At 36.2% G+C, this 19,624-nt stretch overlaps 1 protein-coding gene and 2 long non-coding RNA genes across 8 annotated transcripts in view; all 3 read right to left on the bottom strand.

Moving 5' to 3' along the window:
* LOC110392441 overlaps positions 1–12,235 on the bottom strand; it is a 22,041-nt gene extending 9,806 nt beyond the window's left edge. Inside the window, exons 1-2 of the long non-coding RNA XR_002434372.1 lie at positions 12,156–12,235; positions 10,828–10,996 (exon numbers count right to left, since the gene is read on the bottom strand). This is a non-coding gene — a long non-coding RNA (uncharacterized LOC110392441). The remainder of the gene's footprint in view (positions 1–10,827; positions 10,997–12,155) is intronic.
* The window catches only part of FAM19A5 (family with sequence similarity 19 member A5, C-C motif chemokine like), a 416,638-nt gene that overhangs the window by 119,076 nt on the left and 277,938 nt on the right, over positions 1–19,624 (bottom strand). The gene's annotated exons all lie outside the window — the stretch shown is intronic.
* Positions 5,339–7,026, bottom strand: LOC110392442. Its single transcript, XR_002434373.1, has 3 exons — positions 6,918–7,026; positions 6,510–6,584; positions 5,339–6,215 (listed from the first exon to the last, which is right to left on the bottom strand). It is a non-coding gene; the product is annotated as an uncharacterized LOC110392442 (long non-coding RNA).

Here is a 19,624-nt window from a genome sequence, read left to right as displayed (position 1 = left end):
CATTTTGAATTGCATTTAGGTTGCTTGGCCTTCAGCTGGTGAGTCAAGAAGTCTGATGCCATAACTGCCATCCTCAAGTTAACATTTTCAGCATTGTAGGGCTTCACACGTTTGTTACATGCTTATCGTGATATAACTGAACATAACTCTAGATGTTTGTTCAAAAGAGTCTGAAGAGTTACATACATCTGACCAAAACTATTACTTTAACTGTATCTATAGGGTTTGTTGTAGCTACAGAGTAGGCTTCAAGGTATCAAAGATATCAAACTTTAGGTAGATTTATCAAATCACTGAATATTGCAAGATTTAGGTACTTTGGTAGATTTATCATGAAATTATTCTCACCACAAAATGGTTGTCAAAAATCAATAAATGAACTTGTTTCAAAAAGCTGAAAAAATTCTTTCTGGTTTTCAGTTCTGTGGTTTGACAAACACTGTTAAAGACAGTGGAGAAATTAATGTTAGGGAAATGTTTTCTCTGTGATGTTTCTCACTGACTGTTATGCAAAAGAAACTCTCAGAAAAGACATCTTTGGATTTGGGATTTCTAACTAAAGATGTCAGTCCTGAAATTCCCTTTTTATATCATCTTAGATTGTTTTGCACCATGTTACACTGTGAACATATGTATAATTAATATGGCAGCAGCAAATCCAAACATATGGATTTGCATGTTTTGTGTTGGTCTTTTTTAAAGGGATAACAATCTGTACAAACATGAACAAACTCTGTTGCCCTTCACTCTTCCCTCCCTCTGGGGTTAGTATCGTACTAAGAGCAAAGGCAGACAGTTTACAATGCTTTTTGATGTTTAAATTTACAGACATCTAAGCAAATGTTATAATTTTGCAGTAAATTTTTATTTATACTTGACCTTTTGCTAATTTGTGGACAATTACTTGAGAAGTTGGTGTCTGACTTTGAATAAAAGATTCCTGAGCAAAAATGACTTTTTAAAATAAATACCTGTACTTCATGTATAGTTGAAAAAAATAGATCTACTTGGGTATCTATCAGTTCTAAAAATAACATTTCAGTGCATTTCTACTTTGTTGTTCTGACACTGATTATTTCATCTTTAAGATAAATTTTGTGAGTTATTTAGGCAACATAATGCCCATACAAAAGTGATGATGTTTTATTAATTCCATAAATGACAACTGAACAATCTGGCTTGGATGGTACTGAAGATCTGGGTAAAAATTACATTTAAAAAGAAGAAAACGGGGGGGGGGGGCCGGGGGGGGACATAACAACAAATAAACACAAATAGGTAACACAGTTTTTAGCAAAGCAGTTTTCGTGCATGATGCCCATTGTGGGGCTCACGTGTGTTGGCAGCTAAAGCAGAGATGCACCCAGGCAAATTATAGCTTTCCTTAGGACAAAAGGAAGGGGGAAAGCACCATATGTGTTTAAAATTAGAAACTCCTCTCAGAGCTGATGATTACAGTTAAATATAAATGAGGGAATCCAGCCCATGACTGTCAAAAAGAAACAGCTCCACAGCCTTAAGGGCCTTTCTTAAAACCATCTGAGTTCTAGCTTGCTGTAAGTTAAGAAAGGTGATCAGTCATGCATCCCACAATCACATAGGAAAAAATACTTAATAAGAGTTGTAAGATATTTGACCCAAAATATTTGATCTAATATTCTTTATATAATATAAAATTATCTTGCTTGACTTCATCAGAAGTCCCTGAGGAGTTATTGCATAGCCACTGCTACTGTGTTTTATTAACTGCCCATTTTTCCTTAAATGAACCTTGCTTTAGATGCCTACTCATTTCAGCTTTCATAAAGGTCATTCCTGATTTTGAGAGCATGGATGAAATACAAAAATACTGACATTCTTTGTCTGGCTTTTATGACTTTCTCATTTTCCCATGTTCTTGTTCCCTTTACTCTCTTCATTCTCCCTCTTTTCCCTTTTGGCTCATGCTCATTTTGTGCATGGATGCCTGAGGACCTTTTTAAAAAAAAATAATAAAAAAAAAATAAAGAGCCTTAAAGATGGTTTCTCTCTTTTAACAAGTTAATGAAGAAATAATAGTCAAGGATGAAGCTATATCAGAAACACAGAGCATTTTCCTTTATGTGGCAGACACAAAAAGCCTGTTTCCTAATCAACAGCAAGGTATCTAGCAAGAAATTCTACCAAAGGTACCTTTTCTATTCAATGGATAGTTATTCAATTAAGATGAAATGCATTTCATCCATGAAAGGAGGAAAAATCTATCAATCTTAAGTGATCCAAAAAAAAACCCCAACAAACAATAGAACAAAACTCAGGAGATATATAGACTTGTTTCTCTGCTTATTTGCATTTTTTTCCTCTGGTAATACATTATGCCAGTATAAATGAGTGCATGACCAATGACCGAGATTCATATTTATTCTTCTAAAAACCTACAGGAAATCACTCAAGCTATTGCTCTTGCAACTAAAACATCTGCACTGTCATGGATTTATTTCATATTACAGTCTTAATTAGCTCATATGGGCATAAAATCTAAAGATGAAAAATGTCTTTCCTAATACAAGGAGGCAGGGTTTTCAATGTCTCAAACCCTATTTATTTTCCTTTCAGAGATGTTACAGTGTATAAAAAAATCTGGGGGCTCCATGAAAAGCTCTGTATATCAGAACTTAGAGTTCTTGCAAAAAGGATTTAGTGTCATGAAATAATAATAAAATTTCCTTTGTGCAATTCTTTTCTTCCTAGAATTTTTACTTAAAAGAAACTTAAAAAATGGTTTAAAAATACAGGAAATACTTACAGTAATTCTACCAACTCTGCAAGCACATGGTGTTATATTTTTGTTTATATTTAATTTTTATGTTTATCTCAGAGAAATAGATTTGAGAAGAAGAAAAAAAGTGATTCTGTACAATATACCAATATGTCCCGAAAGTCAAGAAACTGAAAAACGTCTTTTTTTTTCTTCAGATCATTTGCAGTTACCATAATTATAGGTGATCTCTAGTTATTTATTTTTCAGGCAGCAATGGTTTTTGAAGCCATCACTGACCCTTTAAAATTGCTAAAAGGTTTCCATTTGTTTCCAGATTTTAATGACTTCTAAAAAGTCAGCTTCAGTTTAAACTTTCAGAGCTCTTTCTCAGTCCAAAAGTAATTTAAACAGAAATCAGAAGTGTCCTCCTGAAACTCACTAATTTGACATGTCCATACAAAGTGATTGGGAGGGCTGGAAGCATATGATTAGTGGAGCTTTATAGTGGAGCAACCACATCACATTACGTGCAGATTGCTCCGCATCATGGCTGTATCTCCCTTAACCCCTTGGTATCAGCATGTCTGATAGGATACTCTGTCCTGATTTAAAAACACATACACAATGCATCTACCCTGGGGGGAAAAAAAATAAAAAAAATGCCAAAGTCAAAAAGAGACGGCAACTTGATACTTTGCTTGGCTGACAGGGGAAGAACTGATTTCACCCATCAGTAGAGATGGGAATGCAGGAAATGAAAAACATAATACTAAAATAAAATAGATAGCAATTGAAATTTTACATCTGGACATGCTCAGTGATGATCAGCTAAGATTTTGGCAGAGCATAATGAAAAACCATCTTCTTTGTGACCTCGCTGCACATTTTCTCTGCCCAGCTTGGCAGGCACATCTGCTACTGGAACAATTTGCATGAGGCAAATTTTAATTGAGTCACTGAAACACATAGCCATAGTCTGCAAAAACCAAATAGACCAACCCTGCTTTTCCATCAGAAAAAGAGAAAAATGCAACTGTGAGAAAATAATAATTGGTCCAGTAATATTAAATTATTTCCAATTTCTGCTGTTTTGCATATTTCAAGCCTAAATCCCTTTCTTCTTCCTTTTCTAAATTAATCCTTTTTTTTTTTCCCCTCTCTGCAGACATGCTTTGCTACAGCATACACTGACATGCTTCTTCCCCTATTAACCTGCCCTTCCAAAATGAATGAATCTTAGCAATCATGTTACTCACAAAAACAATAGTAGCAACACAGTTGGAAGTTCACCCAAATTTTAACCACTCATCTCAGTAAAGTCACACCCCAGTTAAAGATGTTTATACGCTAAAATTAAGCAAAACAATTTCCATTTTTCTCTCTCATTTGAAAATAACAAAGAAAATATCAATATGTAAAACAATTACATTAAGATTACTATTCAGATAATGTTTTATTTAAATCTGAACGCTGACACTGAGATTCCTGCTGAAGTCTTCTCTTGGCCACGCTGCATATACTATGTAAAAATGAAAGCCGCTAACTCTTAACTGAAGTCCTCATTTTGTAAATTATTTGTAAATTTATATATGTATGTTTACGCAAATATACATACACACAGAGTATACATTGCTCATTAGCAGTGTGCACTAGCATCACTGAATTCTCACAGTACTGTAAGTGATCAGCATTGTGTTGAGATGACAAGCAGGTAACCACATACAGTTCATAAGCAATTCACATCTGCTCACCATGCTGGGACTGCAGCATGTGGCCAGTCTGTTGACATAAAGATTTTGGGGTAATGCAAATTTTGTGACACAGAAAGTGAACTGTCCAAGCTTTGAGAGCTAGGCTGCAGCTTGCCACAGTACCAAGCTGCATACCTTGTCCAGCCCTGTCCCACAGCAGAGCAGACCTGAGGAATGTTAAGGTAGCAGACATCAGGAGTAGACATGGGTAGGCATCAAGAGCTATCCACGAACTGCTTTCAGAGTAAATCCTCAAAGCAGCTCTACTAAGCATACAGTATGTAGTTTCGGCTCTTCCCCATATGAAGGTGTTGAAATGCGGTTCCTGTAGCCATGAAGGCTGGCCAGATACTCCACCCTGCAGCTGAGCTGGTTGTCAAACACTAGTCTAAAACTTGGAGAGATCCCTGGCCAACTTTGCTGACTTGTGAAGACCTATAAATGCTCTTTGCCCTTGCAACAAAAGACAGCAGTACCTTTCTAGGATTTTAGATAAGCTTTGCAGTCACGTACCTCAAAACCAAATACAATATACAAAAGTGGAGACATCAGACATGGCCTATAGGTCTCCTACAAGTTTCAAGGAGAGATATACTCAGCTTTCAGGTAGATATAGTGTAACATCCAATCTACATCTTTCTCACAATTGTTTGTTCATCCAATGACATAACATGTATGTGTACTTCATGAGGGCTCACATTTTTCTAGGAGAAAGTAACTGCTAAAGATTTCTTACCGAGGACAAAAATCACATAGGATATTCTGAATAGACTGTTCTTTCTTTTAAAGAGCAAAAAAGAAGTTAGCTTGTTTAACTGATTTTTTAGATAGCATCAGCATTCTTTCTTTAATAATAAACATGTTTTTCCATGCATGTATACAGAGCTTGTTTAACATGAAAATCTAACAAGAAAAGTAAAACTCAGCAAAACATTTCAGAAAAGGGATAGGAGAGAAATGCAATTGTGATATAGGACTGAATTAATATTACCATAAGACTTCTAATTTCTCATCTAATTTCATTTAACATTGTTTGTTTCTGTCAGAGTACCAAAATAGTTCAAAAAATGTTTTCATGTTTTGTGTCCTGTATCTTTTTTCCAAGCTTATCTATAAATTTGTCCATAAAATGCAATTGCATACATAGAAAAGGAGCCACTTATTTTTCATCTTTATTTAAGTATTCTGACAATTCATTGACAATATTGCAATCCGCACTATGGTTCACACGCAGTACTGGCTGCAAACCCATTAGGAATAGGAAATTGAGTCAAGAAAGCATGCAGGTACACACTGTTTTCTAAATACAGAGATCAGGCCAAAAGCCAGCACACTGTAAAATGGGAAAGCATCCAAACGAGAGCTTTATGCTGTTCTCAGGCATAAATATTTATCAACCAGTGCAAGAGAATGTGACATTCCTCCACAAGCAAAGAATTTGCTCAAAAAGCATTCCAGAAGAGACAGGGGAGAAAAAAAGAAGTCAGGAAAAAAAAAAAAAAAAAGACCCATAGAAACCAGTTGCTTTTGTGATGTCAAGCTGGGTTACAGCACAGAGCCCTAAGTTGAACTAATCACTGTTACTTCTGTTGTCAGGAAGAATGAAGCCTCTTCCAGAACACCAGCCATCTCCATGATTTGCCAACCACTGAAGCACAACCAAAATGGCAAAAGATCTTCACACCACTTGAAAGCTGAAGATAATTTACAAGTTGATGCATGTGCTAAATGAAAACAAGCAGGCTGTGAGCAAGCACCATACTCATCTCATTAAAACATTACACACCTTTTCTAGCTGTCATTTACTTTCCTCTCAGAGAAACACAATCAGCTTGCTTAGTTTCCTAATGAGTATAATAGACAATCATGTAAAGTAGACTATTGCTTGGTAAAAACGCAGCGTAGAACTGCAGGCAGTCTATTAGATGTAAACTTGCTTAATTCTTTAATTACGTGTCTTTGATCAAAAGCAGCTCACTTGGAAAGAGTTTTTAAAAAGCAAAGTAATGAGTACTCACCTTTCATGTACAGCATTGACTGTTAGGCCAACCTGATATAACTGTGGAATCACTGATTGTATTTCAAGCACACCACTAAAAATTGAGATAATAAATGTTACTTACAGCTATTAAAGCTTTTCTTTTTTGGAGACATGGGCCTGTAAGAGCTGTTCTGCACTTTTAGCTTTTCTTTCCATCTCTGTCAAGAATCTCAGTGAATTTTTAAAGGAGATAATTGAGGCCATTTATCATTTTTTTTCTCTGCTTTGTCCTCAACCTCTTTCCTTTCCTCATTAACCTCAAAAATCTCAACTGAAGATCTCTTTCCTATTACTTCCAACACCTTATACTGTTCTTTGGACTTTGTCTTCTGACAACCCTTAATCTAGACACAATCTCCTCCAGCCTCTCCTACCCACTACTTACTTATCACACACAGCTGTTTCCTTCTCATCTCCTTCCTACTTGGTCCTCAAATCAGTTTTTTTCTGCTCAGGCTTGGTATCTTAATGTTAACCTCCTCAAACTCAGCTGTTCCCAAAGTAAGGGCATGATCCTAACAAGGATTATGAAAGGCACGGAAGACATGCAAAAAAAAAATAATATATATATCATTATTTTCTGTTCAGTTTTTACAATTATACTAAACTATTGGTCTAGAGGAGGTTTGAAAATTAGATTTAGATTAGATTAGATTAGATTTAGATTTAGATTAGATTAGAAGTTTCTGACACCCCCGCTCTAATTTAGAATCACAGAATCATTTAGGTCAGTAAAAAAACCACAAGATCAAGCCCATACATCACTAAGTCTATCACTAAACCATGTCCCTAAGTGATTCATACATGCCTCTGAAATATCTCCAGAGATGGCAAATCCAGCACTTCCATTAGCTGTCTGTTCCAGTGTCTTGCCATTCACCAGCTTTATTGCTCTTCTCTGTACACTCTCAAGCAACTCAAATCCTTCTTGTATTCAGAGGCCCGAAACAGAATGTAGTACTTTTAACAGTGCTGCATACAAGAGGATAGACACTTCCTTAGTCCTACCACACTATTTCTGATGCAAGCCAGAATGTTTTTGGCCTCCTTGGTCACCTGAGCACACTGCTGGCTCATGTTCAGCCAGCATCTTCAGGTCCTTTTCTGCCAGGTAACTTTTCAACCGATCTTTCTCAAGCCTACACTGCTGCATGGGGTTGTTATGACCCAAGTGCAGCAGTTGGCATTCAGCCTTGTTGAATGTCCGGTGACCACCCATCAATTCAGGTCTGTTCAGGTCCCTCTGCAGAACGTTCCCATCCAGCTTTCTCTGCAGACTTACCAAGGGTGCATTCAATCTCCTCATCAAGATTGTTCATAAAAACATTAAACAAATCTGGACCCAATACTGAGCCCTGGAGGTTACCACTTCTGAACTTCCCTACAAAACATAAACTATCTTCTATCATCTTTCACTGGCCAAAGCTCTGGCCTACATTGTCAGGGATGGGCAGTGATGTTAGCAGCCACACAACAAAATGAGAGAAATGACTATCACATGGATTTGATCCCAGCCTGAAAAATTTGCTGGTGAGTTGGGTCTGCAGTAGAGTAAAAACCTTTTCAAAGCAGCAAAAATGGTATTTGAATTAAATTACGTAGAAATCTTGAGAAAAGAACTGAAACTATCTACTTACCTTAACTGCATTTCTACTAACACATGAGTAAATTTACCAGATGCTCATTTTTCTTATTATTTCTCCTTTATATTAAAGTATCAGCAAATTTCTGACTGATATCAAAGTCGGGACCGATTCACACTGCCTACAGCAAACTAACTTTCCCAGGGAACAAAAATAATAAAAAAAAAGCAACTAAGAGACTGAAATTAGGGGGAAGCTAAAGTACAAGAATGAATAGCAGTGGGCTGTGTGGCACTCCTGCAGCTTACTGCACATCAGGAGAATATTTATCTAAAGATGCATGATCCTTTACAGAAATGCCTATTACTCTCCTTCAAGTGCAATGTACACACAGCAGCCTGTGAGAATATTAGGAATGACAACTTGAATTCCTTCAAATTGATCTTTAATATGTTTCTATTTTGCTAGAAAAGATAAAAAGAAAAAATACTATAAAACGTTTTACAGCATTCAGATCTAGCCCAAAATTTATATAAATACACCTCATGCTCTACACAACTGTGTGATCTGCTTCCACAGTCTGTTATAAGGTTTCTGTAGGAAAGAGAACTTTTACATAAGAAAGAGAGATCCTGATATGCCTTTATTCTCTATACGGACAGGAAAAAAAAGGAAGTAAAAAGAACGAAAAAAAATAAGAAAGAAAGAAGCAAAGAAGGAAAGAAAGAAGGAAGAAAGGAAAACAGATATGTATACTTCCAAAGGCCTGTTTTAACTTCATGCATTCCGTTAATATGATTAAAAGAGTCCAGAATCATTTCCAGTTCCCGGAAATACCAGACTGTACTTCTATATTGTTTCTACTTTCAGTTTCTTTTCTATTTTAAACATGATGAGTCAATTCTCCAATGCCCTTGTTATGACACATATAAACCAATATCATGTTTTGCCACACACTGCCTCAGACTTGTTCTTTTGTGTAAAAACATATTTAAGTTCCGTATGATTGCCAATTGCCTCTAAGAAAAATCGCTAGGAAATCAACTCTGATTTTTTTTTTAAGTCATAAAATTAGTGCATCTCTCTTGTCTTCTTAGTCTCATACATCTTCTTCAGCCAAAACTGGCTAAACAGTTTCATTGGGTACTAGCTGCTTATCACAAAGCAAAGCAAATAGTTTTCATCAAATAAACAAGGAGATTCCATTCTATCTTGTTCCAGGCTGAAATGTCTGTGGTATTTCAATGACACGTGCACATCTATTGAAGAAACAGCAAAGAGATACTAATATAAAGGTCTAGGTATGGCATTGAAGGCAGACTGTATTTTTCCTTTTTTTTTTAATGAGATACAAAATACAGAGTTTGTACCTTGAGAATCTAAACTATTTTTACAGGGCTGACAGATAGTTTTGATTACATTTACTCAAAGATAGCATGCAATTATAATCGTATTTTAGGTTCATAGTAAATTATTACACAGGAAAACAGTGTTCTTTCTATTTGAAAACGTAACTGTAAAAATACCAATGTGAGATTGTAGAGTGACAGCTTAGAATGGAAGTAAACACCAGTGTTTATGCATTTTCTTCGAGTCACTACTGTAACCTAGAAATCTAATTTATCAGTGCGTTAGCAGATTTACAGAAGCAGTGCTACCGCGTTATTTTTCTCACTTTGTGATTTACTCATTTGTTGATTTCTGCACGACTTCATGTTCTTCTGCAGTACTGATTTTGCTTCATCTTATACATCAGGGTTAAAAGAGAAAACTTATGAGCCTGATGCAATTCAATTAGTTACATCCTCCTTCCCATTCTGAATGTATAGGAAAACAACAGGTAAGTAAGCTCTTTTGTCAACTTATACATGTGTTCATGAAATACAAGGTTTTACAGCAGAGAGATGCTACATACCTGCACTAACATACTGGCACACTTTGTTTCCAACGTGGAAAGATCACCTCCAGCTTAGTCCTCACTGTAGGTACACTGAAAGTTCTGCTTGCTTATTCATTGACTTCTCTGCACTAAAACCCTGCTGTAACCGCTCAAATTTTATGAATTTCAGTGATTGTCCTAAATGAGGAACATGGTCAACCACGTTTCTTCTGTCATGAATGGAAAGAGACTCCAGCCTCCACATAAAGTCAGCACAAATCAGAACTTCTCTTTGAAGGCTCTTATTTCTTTCTATTGATAGTAAAGAGTTTGATGTTTAAATTACTGCTGTTTAAAGAGACTAAGATCCTAAATGTGAGGCTTCAAAAAAGCACCTGAATTTAGGTGCGATGAGCCTTGTTCCTATGCACTACTGGCACACTGAAAGAGCTGTATGCAGCTGTGGCATGGATGGTCATCTCATGAAATTTCACACAGTTTGTCAGTTACATTTTAAAAACCCATAGCATGCAAAAGGTATCTTAAATATTTAAGTTCTTCTGAAATGTTTCCCATTCAACCTATTATTTTCAGTAGGTTTTAGAAGAAATAAAGTTAAAGGGAAAGAAAGTAATAAAATACATACATGTGACTGGGCCTCACTTTTACAGAATTTCAGAACCAAGGATTTTTTTTAGTTTTCCCTTCACTCCCCTTTTTTTCCACTGACTTCCTAAGTAAACCAGTACTAGGGACAAGGACATAAATTACTTGACAAGTGTAAACCTTTATTAATTAGTGATATGAGAAATGTGTGGGAAAATACTGCTTACCCAAGCCAGGGAAGGTAGAGAAAAGGAGCTAAGCTTCCTTTCTTTCAGTGAAGACAGGAGTATTTTATTTATCCTTGTTCTCGCTTCTTTCAGTTTCCAATATAATGAATCAGTAAATATCCTTACGTCCTGTTTTTACATTGTAATGTAACGGCTGAAAAGTCATGACCTAATAATCAGAACAAAAGACTAAGAATACGGGTTTTGTTCCCTTTCTTGATTCAAATAACCTGTCTGAACTTATAAGGCTTTTATGTTTTCTATGCCACTGTTTCCATGTCTGTATAATAAGGATAATAACACTTTCTCATAAGGTTACAGGAAAGTTTAATTCATTAATATGTGTAGAGTATTGAGCAATTCTTAGAATGGTACTGTAGAAATGCAAAATATTATTAAACTGTCAGTTATTTTCCCATAAAATTAGCCCCTTTTGTCTAAAAGCAAAAATAATCAGTATGACAAGAAGATTGAAAACTTTTAAGTATAACATAAAAGACAGCTTATAATGATGAGGTTGTCAACTGGCACCATGTACTGCAGAAATTACGATTCAAAAAGACTGTAGCACGCCAACAACGCATTATTTTGGAGAGCTTAGCTCATATTTATATGCATTCTAGTGTTAATATCACACCAAAAAAGAAATTTCAAGAGGCGAAGAAACAAACGCACCTCTGAGAAATCTTTACCAGTTTGACAGATAAAAATAAACAGCTTTTCTGCTGAATTTTGGTTGGACATTAAAGGAGTTAAACTTCAGAATTCTTCAATGGATATTCAGAACGATTAAAGCACAAGTTTCAAGGAACTGCACCTAGAGAGTTGAACTATCACAATTACAGAAGATTATTAAAGAAATATTTGATACCTGTAAAAGAAGTCTAAGGTTTTATCTCACAGGAGTTCTGGCAAGCAATGTGCCTATGTGTTATAATAAAGAATGACTACAAGGCATGCATCACCCGGGGAATAAGCAGAAAGTCGACAAAGATGATGAAGGGCAGATTTTTACAAGGACTTTTTTAGTCAGGTTGAGTTCCTTATAACAGAAATTGTGTTTGAAGAAGGAAGGCTGTGAGCCAGGGTGGTAACATTAATTAATAATCCAGATATGCAGGAAAAGTACCACGCATTCTTTTAACCATCTCACTTTAGATATGGAACCATGGCAGGAACTCAGAATGACTCCTACCCTCCTAATCTCAAAATGTGATCACATAAATTGGGCAACACCACTTCTTCCCTAGCAGTGTATCGCACTGTGTACTGAGGGATAAGCTAGTGTGTGAAAGGGTAGTTAAAATTCCTCTCACCGCATCTCTTACCTTCAAGGGAGCAAAGACCAGATGTTACCTTTAACATAGATGTATTGCTACTGAGCCTCTGCCACTGTTTGGTTCTCCAGCTCCCATAGCAACTGCTATTATGTTCTAATAATATGATTAGGAGAAAAGAATGAACTGCTTGAATGACTGAAAAGTGACAAAAATATTTTATGCCAGCTCTGATACGGGTGCATATCTTTCCACTTGGTTTTCTAGAAAATGCAACTGAAAACACTATTGATGACATCAAGAGAAAAGGAACAAAACACATCAAATAAGGCATGGTGGAAAAAATACTGCTGTCTTGTATTTGCAAGGTGGCACTCTGCTAGATGGCAGAGCGACAAGTGTGCCTTAGAAAAGTATAGATCAACTGATAGATAAGAGAACTGAATGACTTGCAAACCAAGTGATCCTATCAACATGCAAAGAATTAGAATTCCTGTATAAAATGTTCAAGCTGGGATATTTTATGATCGAACTAAAAAGAAGAAACAGTGACAGAACAAGGAAAATAATACATGGTTGCAAAACAAAATTCAAGACAGTAATTCAGCTGAGGTCTGCTGATCCCACAAAGCACAAAAGCACAACTCAAACAACTCCTGAATGACAATGAATGACTGAATTCCAGCATCAGTATTTCAGCTAAAATCAGGATGCAACTTAAACCAGCATCTTAAATCTGTTTCTTGCAGTCTGTAGTTGAAAAATGTCAAAAAGCCAAAATGGCAGCAGCTACCATTTGTGAATTTTAAACAGATAATTAAATGAAAAAAAAGTTCCTGTACACAGAGAGTTTTAAAAGGTTAATGAAGGTATAATAAAGATGGAGATCTGACTATGAATGCAGTAGTGACTTGAAAAAAACAAATCTTAATGATGGGCAGAAAAGAAAACTGATTAAAACCATTTCTGCTGAACTCTCACCTTCCCCTCTCAATGCACCTTTTCTGGTCATTTACATATGCATTAAATATACATCCATATAAAATTGATTTCTAAATATAGAGAGACATATCTAAAGGTAATTTTTACCACAAAAGATTTCTCAGCTGAAAACCCAGGCAGAATGTAAATATTTTCAAAGACAGAGTCACATAGGATCTCAAACTGTGTTCATCTCTCATGACCCATTCTGAGTCAGTACAGGTACTACTAGATTGTAAACATGTTTATATACTATCTATCTATCTATCTATCTATCTATCTATCTATCTATCTATCTATCCAAGCAGTTTCTATTTCAGGTCTTTTACTCTATGCGTCAAATGACCATCCGAAGCTAACATTTTATGAAACTTTCAATGGCTGTTTTATCTTTCCTGAGTTGCTGAAACTATCAAAATGTGTGCATAGCAAAAAAAGACTTCCACATTATTATTTTTATTATCATGTTTTACTTTTCCAGACAGGTAACTTGGGTGGTAAGAGAGGAAGTAAATACAAACTTCTTCTAATTGACTTCCAATTTGCTGAAGATGGATAGACATTTGATAGATAGCAAAGATTTAGAAAAAGCATGAGAGTGTTTGGGTTAACACAATAGGCATTAAAAACAGTATCTTTGGACAAACACCATCTTAAGCTATACTCTTCATTCTTCAGAGCTCTTGAATAAATAAATGCAACATGCTCTCATTCTGTGACAGTATCGTGTTATCCGAAGTTTCTCATTTTCCTTTAAAGTATTTCTATGATAAAGTGCATCCTGTCTCCTGCTCACAGAGTATCTCATAAGATCCAAAGTCTCCAAGGTTTTCTCTAAATGTCTAAAAACTTATACTGAATCTTATGCTTATAAGGATTTATTTAAAATAATTTAAACTGCAATCTGGGTTAATTACAGTCTTATAAAATGAGCAGAGAAAAGAATCTGATATTTCTGCTTGTATAAAACCTGTTAATAGTATTACTGCTTTCCCTCAGGCTCTATTTCACAAAGTCCGCTTTGAAATACTGAAAGCTCTTTGAATCTAAGTACCAAAGTGTCTTTATATAAATCCTACTGTAACAAGCGTTTATCCTGCATGCTGTATATTGCTGTAACACTATTTAAATTATTTAAATAACAGTTGTTTAAATCTACCTTCTTCTTTTCATGGCAAGTAACTTCACTGATATTCCCTGAAAATGAAAGAAAAGTAAGGAGCTTCAAAAAAACATTCTTACCGATAGGATGGCAAAAGTGTGAGGTATATCTGAAAAAGCCTTAGCTCCAGATTCAAGTGGCAGTCTCTCAGGTGACCTGAAAGACCTACGATGTATGTTCAATGCTGTAAGGCTTTTCATAAACATGAAGAGATAAAACTCAGTTAAACTTACCTAGAATTAATGCATTGGGCCCAGAAGCTGAAAGTTGTGTGTTCATAGGAAGGTGAATTTGTCTTTCTTGTATATCTGACTCTTTTTCAGGAGTATTTGGTACCTAGTTGGATTTCAGAATAGGCTACAAAGATCTCAAGCTGCTAACATTTATGTTTCCTCCCAGAAGCAACAGAGAGTGTCTATAAAGACCACTTGCAATGTTTCCTTTTCCTAACGGTGGCCACTCATCACAGAATAGAAAAGCAGTAGTGTAAAAAAACATAAGAGTGGTCTTAAACCTCTGAAATATTTTCTGTGGGGGAGGAATCTAAGATCGTAGTAGGTTATCATACATTGCATGAAGAGTGCAGAGCGTCCTCAATAAATTTCAGCACTGGCAAGTATATTCTCACTGATTTCACAATTGCTGACAGTTGTCAGTTGCCTGGTACTGTTACAAGATTATTGGAGTTGAGAGTAAGTGAAGTAGAGAAACTGCTTAAAAAGAGATAAGGAGAAGAAATGAGTGCTCTGGCACCAAATGTGAAAAATATCTTCTAAAAAAGCAGCATCCTAATACTGGTGAAGGCAGGAACAGTGGCATAAACTATACTGCAGCAGCCTGGCATATCTGACAGTGGTAGAAAAAGGGCAGTCACTAAGGTAGTATCAAATCAACCAAGCAACAGGGCCTGATCCCTGATCCTGATGACAGACCGTATATGTGTAGTCAGCTACTGACCCATGTGTGTGCATGCTTGTGTATGCAGGCATGGCCACCAGCAAACAAGTTCTCATCAGCAGAACAGGTGAAGAAAGACTGGTTTGTCTCTGCCATTTGTGTTTAAGTGCTGCAGGTGTTCACGGGGGTGCCGGTAGGGGAATGGCTTGCTTTGTTGATGCATGTGGCTGTCTGTGCTCCAGTGGAAGATGTGCCAGCATTGCCACAGGCTGGAATTACAAGCAGAAATGGCAGCAGAAATCTCCTAGACTGGAAGGATTAGGATTGCCACAGCAGAGTTTAACTTTGAAAGTCCTCTACTGCCACTTAATAACTGTGTTTTTTTACACTTGGAGATGGAGCCCCTGTGGTGATATAATAAGACTAAATTCAAACAGAGAAGTAGAAGAAGTTGCAGAAATGTTAGAATCTGTCTATCGAAGGTGAGATATACTTGTTCTACGCTAGTTCTTAGCTATTAAAATAAAACCCTTTATTTCTTTCTCTCACCTGCCTCATCTATATTACATGCATGCACAGATACATATATATGTTTGTGTTTGTGTATAAATAGACAGATGTAGAGACGGACAGCTTTAAGACAATATCAGTTGTAACAACACTTTTGTTCGTCTTGAACTTCTTGCTTACACTTTGCAGAGGGGAAGAACGTATCTCTTTGGGAGAGGACAAAAGCAGGCATGTCCAACCCACGGCCCACAGGCTGTGTGTGGCCCAGTTCAGCTTGCACAGTGGCTCGTGTCCCATGCTGCCTCATCACCACAGGGACAGCTCTGCCCCACCGAGCAGCCTGGCCCAGCCCTGACACATGGGGAGGATGCAGTGCAGTGCTGACAAATAATATGTCACTGTGCTTAACTGGCAAGGAAATCGTGTTAGTTTTCAAAGATTACAATTTGAAAAGATATTATATGCAGAAACATGCTGCTAAATTCAATGCCTATCAAAGAATGTTTCATAAAGACAAAAGAGTGGAACTGAAAAAAGTCTGTCACCTCAACAAAATACCTTAAAAAAAGTTAAAACTCAGATGGGCTCTGTTATAAAAGCTAGTTACGTGATAGCAAATCTGCCTGCAAAAAAAATCAAAATCTTTTCCTGATGATGATGAGTTCATTAAGCAGTGGATGGAAAACACAGCAGACATAATGTGTCCTGATAAAAAAACGGATTCTTCTAAAATCAGTTTGTCTCACCAGACTATAGCCACATGAACTGAAGAAACAGGCAAATCTATCAAAATAAATTTGGAGAGTAAAGCTGCTAATTTCAAATTGTATGCTTTGGCAACAGATTAAAATATTGATGCTACAGATACAGCTTGAATTGCCATCCTCATTAGGGGTATTGATAACGAGTATAATGTCACTGAAGAAATGGCCTCTTTGGTGCAACTGAAAGACAACCAAATCTCTTGATTTCTATGAAGCAGTAAAAAAAATACATTAAAGTAATTTTCTTTAAACTTTTTCAACTTATCTGGTATAGCTATTAATGGTGCTTCAGTGATGGTTGGTAAAAAAGAGATTTATAAATTTAAAAGAAGATGATGCAATTATCACTGGTAACTCACGTTTGATGAAATATGACTACATCAGACATCAAGAAAATTTATGTGCAAAAGATGTAAAAATGGGTAATGACATGCAAATTGTCATCAAAGCTGTGAATTTCATCAAGCCCAAGAGACTGAAACATTGCCAATTCTAGGAGTTCATTAAAAGTATGGATGCTGATTATGGGGTCATCATTTACTTTTCTGAAGGAAGCTGGCTAAATCAGGGTAAAGTGATAAAAAGACTTTGCAAAGTGAAACCAAGTCCTTTATGGAATCAAAAGGAATATTTGTGCAAGATTAAAAATGGCTCACAGATTTAGCATTTTTTGGTGGATTTTACCACTCATTTAAATGAATTAAACATGAACCTTCAAGGTGAAAGTCACAGAATCACAGAACTGTAGGGGTGGAAGGGGCCTCTAGAGATCATTGAGTCCAACCTCCCTGCAGAGCAGGCTCCCTAGATCAGATTGCACAGGTTGGTGTCCAGGAGGGTCTCGAATATCTGCAGAGAAGGAGACTCCACAACCTCTCTGGACAGCCTGTTCCAGTGCTCCGTCACCCTCACTGTGAAGAAGTTCTTATGCACATTTGTGCGGAACTTCCTATGCTTCAGTTTGTGGCCATTTCCCCCTTGTCATATCACCACGCATCGCGGAAAAGTCTGGCCTCATCCCTTTGCCTCCTGCACCTTAGATATTTATAAACATTGATCAGATCCCCTCTCAGTCTTCTTTTCTCAAGGCTGAACAGACCCAGGTCACTCAGCCTTTCCTCATAACAATGGTGTTTCAGGCTTTTTATCATCTTCGTGGCCCTCCGCTGGACTCTTTCCAGGAAAGTCACCTGTGCTTTGTTTTACACAATAACAGGGTTTAAAGTGAAACTTAAATTATGGCAAGCTTAAGTTATGGCAAATAATTTCAAATAATTTCAAATAATTATTAATATTATTTAATCTTAATTAAATATTTAATATAATTTAATAATTATACAATATAATATTTACAATTATCATTTAATAATTTAATTAATATTAATTAAAATTTCAAAAAAAAAGTCTTGCCTTACCAGAGAAAAATATCCCTTGCTTCACAGTCACGCCTTATTTATGTCATCACTTTTTTGCAATATGTACATTTGTGAGCAATCATTGTCAAGGATGAAGCACAGGAAGGGTAACATTTAATCAAAAACCTCCGATGAACACCTTGAGAACTCACTAGGAATGGCAACCACTGCCACTGAAACAGCCTGATGCATTAGTTTCACAAAAACAAGGTCAAACATCTCACTAGTTTTATGTTTTTGATCCTCTCTGTTTTTTATATTTTAATAAAATACATAAAAATTAGCTTTGTTACTTACATACATTAAATTTATTATATATTTTACATGTGACCCATGGCAATTGTTCTTTCAATGCATCCCAGACAAGCCAAAAGGTTGGACAACCGTGGCTTAATGCTTCAGGTGTCACTAAGTGTACCACAGTTATGTGTAAAGTTTGTATTTGCTAGATAAAAAAATAATTTGCATTTGTTTGAAGTAATTTTTTTTTTCCCTCATAAATCACTACTTAATAATGTAGGCAGGAATGGCAGGAACAACCTGAATACATCCACAGTCATACCTTTTCCTAGTTTTTGACACCGTTTCCAAATATGTAACTGAAAATTAGAGAAATTTGATGGCGATAATGTATTTTTAACGTTTCCAAGAACTTTTTAATGACACCAGCTTTCACCTCAAAGTTGGTTTATCAATAGCACAACCTTGTCATAAGAATATCCTGGGAAGTTTACTGATATCAGCACAGCAAAACAATTAGAACATTATTATTTACTTTCTGCATCCATGCTGTTATTTCAGTTTCTGCCCATGTGTTTACATAGAAATAGCATGGTTATGCCCCCTAACACCACTCCATTAGGAATTATATTTGTGCACTTTGTATGTATGCCATTTTTCTTGAGAATCAGGTAAGCAAACATCCTTGGACAGATGGCCCATGTCTCATTCTTCCTACTACAAAAGAAATCAGAGGATTGAATCTACTGAAACAACATCATTGATAGTATATATATCTCAGCACTGTGGCTACACTGTGGGTACAGCTATCACAGCTGGATGCCCAATTAGAAACCACCAAGGCTGACCTCCTAAAACTGTCATATTTAACTCTGTTTCAAATGCCTGTGAGATTTCTGTGCTGTTTTAGCTTTGCTTTCCTTGCCACGGTCTTTTCATGGGAATTTATGTTACACTATACAAGCAATTTAATGAGATATTTAAATGACACATTTATAGAGCTCTTGAAAGAATATTGTGTTTTTTCTTCTTCATAGTATTAATTTTGGATACACCTCTTAAAACAGCAAAAAAAAAAAAGATTTAAAAAATATATCACTTAAAATTTTTAACTGAAATGTCTTAATGGTAATTATAATGGAATAAAGCAGAGGCTGTGACTCTAATAGTGATGTACGAACTTCAAACCTGAGTTTTTTCACTTTTCACATGATTACAGATGAAAGCCTTTCTGAGCACATAACAGCACATGTGGGGGTGACAGTAACCATATCTGTCAATCACAACGCCACCGCTGTACTCCTGCTACAGTCAACATTAAATCCAAGTGCTGGATGCCTCATAGCACACTAGACAATAAGCACAAAAGTCAAGGGAAAAAAAAAAGTTTGCTTGTTATCCCCACTGGTCAGAATTTCAGCTGGCATAAATCAGTACATTTTCACTAGCCTCAGCATAGGTATGCTGAGCTATACCACCCATTTCTTTAGAGATGTCATTCATGATTTCTTTCTAGTCAGATACACATGACACACATATTTCCTAAAGCTG

The sequence above is a fragment of the Numida meleagris genome, chromosome 1, assembly GCF_002078875.1.
Source record: "Numida meleagris isolate 19003 breed g44 Domestic line chromosome 1, NumMel1.0, whole genome shotgun sequence".
NCBI classification, from domain to species: Eukaryota; Metazoa; Chordata; class Aves; order Galliformes; family Numididae; genus Numida; species Numida meleagris.
This window is presented reverse-complemented; position numbering and strand designations above follow the sequence as displayed.